A 10413-nucleotide genomic window follows, 5' to 3' on the forward strand; every position below is an offset into this window, starting at 1 on the left:
TTTTGGAAACCTGCTTTCATCAGGAGCGGATTCAAGAGGGAGCAATACAAATGTATATCTAGAAGAGTATAAAAGTCTTCTAAATTCAGAAAGAAAGGGGTAGCTAGGTGGCATAGTGAATAGAGCACCGGCCCTGGAGTCAGGAGGACCTGAGTGCAAATCTAGCCTCAGACTTTTGACACATTTACTAGCCGTGTGACTTCGGGCAAGTCACTTAACCCCAATTGCCCTCCAACAAGCAAAAAAAAATTTTAAATTCAGAAAGAAAAAATGCTAAGGGAATAGGGAGGGGGAAGAGGATAAAGGAGGGATCTTTAGATGGGGGTGAAAGGAATAGGTTAAAGGGGTAGGTAAAGAAGGATATGTAGATTAATGGGAATGGGAGGATAAGGGAGGGATGCTGGGGAGGATGGTGGGTTAAGTAATAGGAAGGCAAGGCAGCGGGCAGAAGTAAAGTAGAGGGGTCAGGAGAGATAGTGATGGGGTGCTTGGGATCTGTGTCTGTAACATCAGTTTGTAAAACCATTTTGTAACATCAGTCTATAAAATCACATTTCCCCCTCCCCAGGCTCAGAGCATTAACTCTGCCCCTTCGCCCTGCCAGCACTCTGCCCAGCAACAACTCATGAACTGTTTATCTCTGCTTGGAACAATAACAAGCTACACCTATGAATACTTCACTAAACCATCTATAAACATTTTAGCTTAGGCAAATGTTATCTTCCCCTAGTATAGTGGCCAGCTGCATCTATGAATCCTTCAATGCACTATTCATAGGTTAACTCCTTAGCCAATTATACACACACTGAGTCTCCGTTAGCCTTGGTTCCCAACATCCATCTTGTCAAACATGACACTGATGGGTGGCAGACTAGGTACTTCTCAGTCAGCCTTTGACTGTTAACTGACTTAGTGATGCTTCAAGCCTAAAACCACACCTCCAGTTAGCCCCTCCTTGGGCTATTTCCCAGTGAGTTATGGGCAATACGCCTGGGCAATTGATATTAAAAGTGCATGTTCCTTTAAGCACTGATTCCTCCTTAATTCCTCCCTAATCCCACCCTTACTCACCTAGTTAGCAAAATTGACATCTGATTTACTGTTTTGACTCCTTAAAAACTATACCTATGTCTTCTTTAAGTTTGCAGGTTCCCTAAGAACCCCTGCCCGCTGTAAAGTGTAACAATAAACTTTTACAATCCTGACTTCAAAGTTTGCTTGGGCCTACTGAATTCTTTCCAGACTGAATCACTGGGATTCTGGTCATTGATTTTGATCAGAGTTCCCATATAACCTATTGCCATTCCCTCCATCAATAGGACATAAGAGATATGCACAAACATGAATAAAATAAAGATCAGGAGAAGAATTTGTTAGGGCAAATGGAGCAGGGGTGGTCATCATGATCTTAGACAAAGTTAACACTGAAATAGATTTAATCAAAAGAGAAAAACAGAGATTACAGTATGTTGGTCAAATTCATCAATGCTATTTTGAACTATTTAAAATAACTAGATAGCATAAGGTTGGAATATTGCTGTGGAATAGGAAATGCGTTGGTGGACTTAGAAAAATATGGAAATATTTGGACTTATGAAGAGGTTATCCTCCCCTCAGAGAAACAGAGGTAATATAGTACGGTCTTACATAGATGCATATGAATACATATGTCTATATAGGAGTATGATTATAGATATCTAATATATTTATGTATAAGTATGTGTGTATGGGTAAATGTATGTATGTATATATGTGCATATATGTAATATATGTATAATTAATATATTTTGTTTGTTATGGAAAGGAAATGTTTCAGGGTTTTGGCACATGCCAAATAGATAACATGAAAACCATACTATGTGAATGTAGGAAAGGTCTACATTAGATATATATCTTAAATTGTTGGAAACTATTATCTGAAGAAAATACAATTCTTATTTAAAGGCTGTACATGTAACTAGAATGCTAATTGTGCATGCAAGAGCCATAAATTTAGTCCTGTAGAACTGAATTTTCAGTGTTGTTTTGGGGGCTGCATTGTGCTTTAGTGGAAGAAGCACTGAATCCTGGCTCTGCCCATGACTATCTGTCTCGCCTTGTGCAAGTCATTTAACTTTTCTGGCTGCAGTTTTTTCACTTGAAAAGATAAAAGGTATAGACTCCACTGTCTCTTCCAAATCTAGGTAGGAGAGGGCTGCCTCCAGCTCCCACCGACAGCAAGACTGCCACACTTCAGCATGAGCATTTACACTTTGGAAATCAGCAAGCACTGCCAAGCAGGACTTGTTTTTTACTGTCTTGTTGACTGTCTAGACAAGAAAGTAATGGAGAAAATGAGAATGATGAAGATTAAATTCAAAACTGTAGAGTGTGTGTGCATTTTTTTCTGGAGAGCTGGGTGTTAAATGTTTTCCAGCACACTCCTGGATCTATGCTTCTATGTAACTAAATAATGAAAATTATTCACAAGGCAAATAATAATTGGCATAGTGCTCTCAATGCATTAAGTAATAATTTAAATCTCACTTAGTTTTAATCTCCTGCAATTCTAAGTTAGTGGTATTATGGTTCCTCTACTATGTACACTGGGCAAACCCAGAAAATTTCTTAAAATATGACACCCTTTGAATGGTCCAAAGACTGTTGTATATCAGATCCTCTCTAATTTCTTATTTTCTCAAAATTAGAAATAATAGGGTTTAGGGACTTGTTTAATAGAATCGGTAATTAATTTATTGTTGATTGTAAAACCTGAGCCTCCTTCACCCAGGTTCCAAGGTGGGTCAGAATTCTCTCTCAAGCATAGCTCATTGCTCGCACCTAAATATTTACTGTTACTAGTTAGAAGACACATGTATTTCATGTTATATAATCCCAACTCGGCCTGCACTGATGTATGGCAAACCTTCTTCCTTTCTGACTATCTATCCCACCTTAAACCTTCTCTTCTCTCCTCAAGAGAGAAGGGCCTACATTCCTTGCCCCTCCTTTTTATCAGAAGGCCTTGCCACATTCTGTATTGAGAAAACGGAGGCTATCCATTGGAAGGACATTCTACATCTCAAATTCCTTCACCATCATCCTGCACCCTTTCCATCTTTGATCCAGTCTATGAGAGGGAGGTTACTTGCCAAGACCAGTCCTTCTGCTGATGCCCTTGAACCCTTCTCAGTATCTTCCTGAAGCTGGCCCCTTGTATCGTCCCTTCTCTCTATTCTTCAATCCCTCTTTCTTTATTCACTAGCTCCTTTCCTGCTACCTATATAAATATAAATAAATGCCCAAATCTTCCCCATCCTTAAAAAAATCACTCAACCTTTTCATATACTTAGATATCCACTCATCTTTTCTTTCACTGCCAAATTCATAGAATTTAAAAAAATACACTCATTACCTCCACTTCTCATGCCATTTATGTCTCAACCCTTTGCAATGTAAAATAAACTGTAACTCAGACAAAACTGATATTTAAGAAGTTACCAACAATCTCTAAACTGATAACCCCCATAGCTTTTTCTCAGTTGAAATCCTTCTTGACTGCTCTGCAGCGTTTGCCAGTTTTGACCATCCCATCCTCCCAGAGTTCTCTTCTCAGTGGGCTTTCATGATACTGCTCTGAACAGGTTGTCTTCCTTCCTGTCTGACCACACCTCCTCAGTTGCTTTTTGTGGATCATCATCTTTGTCCCACCTTCTTTATACAGATATTCTCTTCAAACTAATCTCTTCTCTCAGATACTTTATCTCTTAGTGATCTTATCAGCTCCCATTGGATTTAGCTGTAATCTCTATACAGACAACTGCCAAATCTCCATATTTAACCCTTATCTCTCAGTCCCATATTACCAATTGCCAATTGAACATGTCCAACTAGTTTTCCTATAGGCAACTCAAATTCCATGCTTTTTTAAAGCTCATTATCTTATTTCTACTGAAGATCAGATAATCCTTCTAGACAATCAGTTTCTTCTCAGTCCTATTATCATCATATACAATTAGTAACCAAATCTTGTCATGTTTAGGCCTAAAGTATATCTTGCATCTTTCCCCTTCTTTCCACTCATATTGCCACCACCCTAGGTCAGGTTCTCACGGACTCTAAGAAAGACTTGTGCAAAACATATTCCTACTTGTATCAATAACTTCCATTCTCCCTTCTCTAATCTATCCTCCATACAGCTGCTAAATTTCTTAAAGCTCAGGAAGTGTTAGTGACTCCCTAACTGCCTCTTTAATAAAATTATAACTGTCCATTAGTCCTTCACAATCTTACTCTTGCCTAACCTTCCACGCTTATTTCATAGCATTCTCCTTCATACATTTTCTGTGCAAGACAAATTGGTCTAATTATTGCTTCCTGATGCCTCTGCATAGATTGCCTGCCTCCCCAACTTCTGCACTGCCACTTCTTGGAATTCCTGGCTTTATTCAAAGACTACCTCCTATGGAAAGACTTTCCTGCTGTCCATGGTTGTGACTGCTTTTTCTCTTCTAATGGAATCTTGTGTACATTTGGCTATTTGTAGGTTATAGCCTCTCAGCAGAATTTAAGCTTCATGAGAAAAATGATTATTTTTTCCTTTGAATCCTGACCACTAGCCCATCACAAAGCCTTAGACATATGTGTTAACAACTGTTGTTAGATGGGATGGACTAGGTCATTGTTACTGATTGGAGGTGCTATGAAGCTTGTATAGTTCTCCCTAACATTTACCTAAGCAACATTTCAAAATTCACTTTGATTTTTTGTTTCATTGAAGTAGACCTTACTCTTACAGATTTTAAAATTAGATTATCTTTAAATAGCATTCTTCTTGAGTAGGCATTTTAATGTTAATGTTCAATAATAATATATAGAAATCTCCTTGAAGCTAAAGATTCTGCTTAGTACTTTTTGCAAGGGCATCTCTTACCTTGGCTATGGTAAGGGTTGGGGGTCTATTCCCATCATTGCCAATATGAGATATATACTACTGAAGAGGTCACCCACTAAGAGGGTTAGGGTTGCTCTAGAGACCCCAGAATACCAACATGCCAGGTCCTGCCAAATGAATTTGACTCTAGTCTTCTCAGCCAAAGAAAAATAAAATTTATTAAAAGTTCACTTGCATTAGACACAGAGTAAGTCTGTGCTAGGTCATTCTATGGCGCTCTCACTATTCTATGGAGCTCTCACAAACATGAACACAAGACAGGATCTTATATACAGAAGGTTGTGGGAGAAATCTAGGGATGGTCTAGGGGGGGAGTTTGGGGAGGGTCTTCAGGAGGAGTTAATGTGGTCAATGAGTGATTAAGGGTGGGAAGTCTGGAGACTACAGACAATGGTGGGCTAGGTCAGCTCAAGGAAATCTAGTAACAGAGGGTGGGAAGTTCAGTAACAGAGGCTTGGGCTCAGCCACAAAGTAAAGCTTATTGCCTCATGCAAATGCCTCATCAAATGGGATGATTTAATCTATAGTCCAAGGAAGGTTCCCAGGGCCTGTACCTCAAGGACTCAAGGAGAGCTCGAGGGGTGGGGGGGTCCCAGAGCCCATACCTCATCACTACCTATTCCCGTCTCTGCTCTATAGAGTCACTGGCTAGGAGCTGGCTTACAGGAAGGAGAAGGCAGTTCTATGGGAAGAAGGAGGCTCTGGTGTCCTAACCGATAGCTAACTAACCAAGACCTTTCACCTCAAAGTCCTTGACTTGTACCTGCTGATGGGGAACATGGCCACACCCAGGACACTGCCCACAAAGATTTGGTGCATCTTTGAGGAGGCCCATCATCACCCCTAATGTCCATGGGAATGAAGGCTAGATTCTCTAGGGGATGAGCCACTCCATTTCCAAATGTGACTATCTACTCTTTCTTTGTCTTTAGCCCTTTGGACAGAAAGTCCCCTATACTACTATTGTTTTATTGTTCAGTGGTTTTATTCTGTGACAAAGGTCCTGGAGTGGTTTGCCATTTCCTTCTCCAGCTCATTTTAGAGATGAGGAAATGTGAGCCAAGCAGAGTGCAGTATCTTTCCTACTTGCTAGTAAGGATCTAAGGCAGTCTTCCTGACTCCAGGCCTGTGCCTCCTAGCTATACTGTACCTCACCTTGTCCCCTTCCTAAGTGAAAAAAGTCCTTGTGCCACTTTTGTCCCCAACCCTGGCTTCAGTGGTGTAGTGGAATAGTGAAGATGGAGACTGAGGAGTCCAGGACCAATCCAAGCGGATGGTAGGGCAGAAAGGAGGACCTCTCTAGCACTCTAATGATACTCTGGTCCCCACTAGTTAAAAGCATTAGCATCTCCACTGTTTATGAACATCCTCAGGACCTAACCCAACCCTGCACAAAGGAAGTACTCAATACATTGCTGTTGTTGATGATGATGATAAACCATAGTGTCAGTTTCCTTAGAAATAATGAACCTTCTAACCTTGGACATCTGGGACTCTCTGAAAGATAACAGTAATTGATTCTAAGACTTTGTTAGACTTGAGGTTTCCCTTAAAACATGTTTTCACAAAGAACTCATTTCTATTAAGCTTACAAAATAATTAATGATTTACTTAAGGCTAAATACAAAGCATTTAAAAATCTATCTTGATTTATCAGCTATTTTTAATAACGTAGACTGTTCATTCCTCTAGTCTTCATGACTTTGATATGAATAATTTGCCAATTATTTCTTTAGCACAGAAATTATTAACCTGAGGTCCTTGAACTTGGTTGTGGTGGGTTTGGTTTTTTTTTTTTGGTAATATTTCAAAAACTGTATTTTAATCATTGGTTTCCTCTGTCATCTTATGTATTTTTATTTTAGGCTATTAAAAATATAATTCTCAGAAGGAGTCCATAGGCTTCACCAGAGTGCCAAAGGGACCCACACACAAACAAAGGTTGAGAACTCCTACTTGAGTAACATTTATTGCAAGATATTTTAATATTATTATAGCATCATAGTCACTTTCATTTGTGAAATTCCTCTCTTTATGCTGTCTCCATGATATCATATTGAGTTTCCTAGTGAAAAATAGCTTCCATACAAGAAGTCTAAATATATGATAAATTACACAGTGTTGTCTTCAAAAAGGAAGTAAAAAGGACAGGCCTAATGGACAGAGACTATCCATAATTGAGGCTTTTTATCCTCCACCCTCCCTTTTGTCTTTTGCATTTTCACAAATCTTCTGTTTTTATCTGCCTTTCCTATCCTTTTTCCATACATAAATTGTGTGCATTAAAATAGACAAGAGAGAGACAGTCTTTTCTTCTTTGAACCTAAAGATAAGGGACAGGGATGCCTATGATCTTGGTTCTTTATCCTGAGGCCCTGTTAGCATCAAGAGACCCTCAGCTGCAAAAATTCTCTGATTGTCTTTTGGGGAAGTATCACTGTGGAAGCCACCCCATTTTCTCCCTTAAAATTGCATGTGAGGTCACATGCCAAAGTGCCAAAACACTCTTTTTATAATATTTCTTCTCCATAATCATATTACTGACACAAATTCAACTTTGCTTTCTTCCTTTATCCAGCCTCCTTGGCCCCTTCATTTTACCCCCTTTCGGTGCATTAAAATCCCGTGGAGCCAGGCCTGTTTTCTACCTGGGCTGTGTTATTGAGCATATTTAGGAACTTAATCTGCTCAGGTGCCTTGGTGTCCTTTTCATGGCCAAACACAGGGCAGAGACTTTCACTTGGTCCTATTATTTACTGCTCATTTTCACCAGTGTCAGATCAGAAGAGATTTCTGTTCCCCATGCCTAGAATTCCCTTTCTCTTGGCTTTCTTTAAGTCCCGTTTTCTACAAGAACTTTCCCATACCCCTTCATGGCAGGGCATTCCCTCTGGGGTCATCACTAATTTATCCTCCCAATATTTTGCTTCTACATAGTTATTTCATGCAGTCTCCCCCATTAGACTGTGAGCTCCTTGAGAATAAGGACTGTTTTTTGTCCTTCCGTGTATCTACAGCCCTTAGTATAATGTCTGGCATATGGTAGGTGCTTAATAATTGCTTGATGACTATACCAATCAATTTGAAAGTTTCTCTCCCTATCAATATTTCCCTCTTCCCCAAAAGACCATATCTTCTCCTGACCTTACTTCAGCTTCTCCATTACCCTACTTGAGTTCAGCTGACTTTTCCCCTCTACTTTTTACTCTAATTGTCAGGAAATCTGCTGAGCTATCGCTAAGACTGGATAAACTGGAGAGTGGTAATGAGACCCTATCACTCTACTGGGCATTTTTGTTCAGGAACAAAAATGTCCTTATTCCCCTGGGACTGCCATTGAAATGGGCTTTCCACCCCAAAGGAGATCTAGGCCATAAGACTTTGGTCATTGAAGTATCTCCTACAGTTCCAGTGTTAGAGAACAGTTTCTAGAGTTATCACTTCCTCTGATTCATCAGTCACACAATTCTCTGATCTAATAATTTTCAACAACCTCTTCAATTGTTAAACCCACAACACTCTCTGAGATAGCCAGAACTGCTTTAATTAATGCATACTACTGACCTACTTGAAAACAGGTTTAATTTATATTGATTCGCTTCATGGCTAAAAATCAAGGAAAGTTTACAGAGTTTATACTAGAAATAAAACTAAAAGAAAGGTGTCAGAGGTAACACTACCTTTTACAACACCACCAGCAACAACACAGAAAAACTTGATCAACACAGTTTCTCATGGCATATTAGAGGCAGCTAGGTATTGTAGTAGAGTACTGTGTCTCTAGTCAGAAGAACTGAAGTTCATTCAAATCCGTGTGACTCTGACCAAATCACTTACTACTGTTTACCTCAGTTTCCTCAACTGTAAAATGGGTCTAATAATAGCCCTGACTTCCAAACATTGTTGTGAGGAGTAAATGAGATATTTGTAAAGTGTCCACCGCTTAATAATTATTGTTTATTTCCTTTTCATTCCTTCCTTCTTTCCTCCTCTTCCCCTTCCTGCCTTCCATCTCTGTCTTCCTTCCTCTTTCTGCCTTCTATCTCTTCCTTTTTTTCCTTCTTTCCTTCCTTTCACTTCTCCTTATTTCCTTTCATCTCTCCTTCCTTCCCTCCCTTCCTCTTCCTGTCTTCTTTCCATCTTTCCTTTCTTCCACCTTTCTTTCCTTTCCTTTGTGTAATTCTTCATCCACAGCCTACTGCTTTTCTATGAAAGGTGGAAAGTTTAATTAGCTATTCTTAGGCACCAAATTTGGTCACTGAATTTAATATGAATTCAGCTGCCTATTAGCATTGCTTTTGTTTAAATTATTGTGGTCCCTTTTGCATATTTCTTCACATATGTTTGACCAATTTTTTCAGTTTTTAATGTTTTCCTTTTAACCTAGTTCATATGTTCAGAAGTACAACACAATCAGTATTTATGGCTTCATATAAACTTATTTCTAGCTTAAAAATCTTATAAAATCCAAGTCACATGTTTAAATCGTTGTTTGAGGTAAATTTCCTCCTTTTTAGTAAAAAATGACATTTATTGCTTAGCATATGCTAGACTGTTTGTGTTCCTATGACAACATTTTACCATAGCTGATTCAATAAATATGTGTACTTATTTGATGTTTTAACCCACATTTTTCTGAAATGACTGTATTAGTACATGTCTTCTATAGCATATCCCATGAAAGAGATAACCAAAGTATAACTTGACCATAAGCTGAGTGCTCTAAGAATTTCATGAAAAGTGAAGCTGAGTTCCTAATATTTTGCAATTTAAGAAAAAATAACTATCGTTCTCTGTGGTGAACAAAGATTTTTAGCACTGGAAAATTTTGAACTCTTCTCTCATACCTCATGCCCTCTATTAAGAAGGGGAAAGTCTAATAAAACCAGGATATTCAAAGAGAATCATCAAATTTTTAAAGTTAATTAACAGCCATGACCATTATGAACATTGACTCTTATTTTTCACAAGTTAACATTTCTTCTGCAGAAGTTAATCTCTACTATTTGGAGCTAAAAATTAACTCTGACAAACTATGAAAGTGTAATTTTTGCCGACATTCAATTACTAAGGCAAATTGAAGGATTTTAAGGAAGAAAGGTTTCTCAAATGGAACATGTGTACTCTGTGTCTAAAGGCCAATAAGACATAAATCTGACTAAATCTTCTGACATTTCATCAGCTTCCTTTGTGGTCAAATATTTACTGAGTAACTTGAAAAGGATGTATTTTGTACCTTTTATATCACTTTTTGTTGACAAGAACTTACTGTTGAGACATTATGTGAGCGAGGGAAGACCTAAAGACTACTGTCAACTTAGTAAAGAATTTCTATTTTCTCTCTCTATTTTTTTATAAGCACTCGGGGTTAAGTAACTTGCTGGAGGTCACACGGCCAGGTGTTTCTGGGTGGGTGCTGAGTGTCTGAGCCCAGATTTGATCCCCAGGTCATCCCGACTCTGGGGCTGGTGCTCTTAATC

The 10413-nt window shown here is 38.8% G+C and overlaps 1 long non-coding RNA gene across 1 annotated transcript in view; it reads right to left on the reverse strand.

The window, feature by feature from the left end:
* Positions 1 to 8498: 8498 nt before the first annotated feature.
* The window catches only part of LOC138171216 (uncharacterized), a 2503-nt gene continuing 588 nt past the window's right edge, over positions 8499 to 10413 (reverse strand). Inside the window, exon 2 of the long non-coding RNA XR_011170824.1 lies at positions 8499 to 10390. This is a non-coding gene — a long non-coding RNA (uncharacterized lncRNA). The remainder of the gene's footprint in view (positions 10391 to 10413) is intronic.

The sequence above is a fragment of the Petaurus breviceps genome, unplaced genomic scaffold, assembly GCF_028583685.1.
Source record: "Petaurus breviceps papuanus isolate PSGF00001 unplaced genomic scaffold, PetGlider_PUasm1.0 419, whole genome shotgun sequence".
NCBI lineage: Eukaryota > Metazoa > Chordata > Mammalia > Diprotodontia > Petauridae > Petaurus > Petaurus breviceps.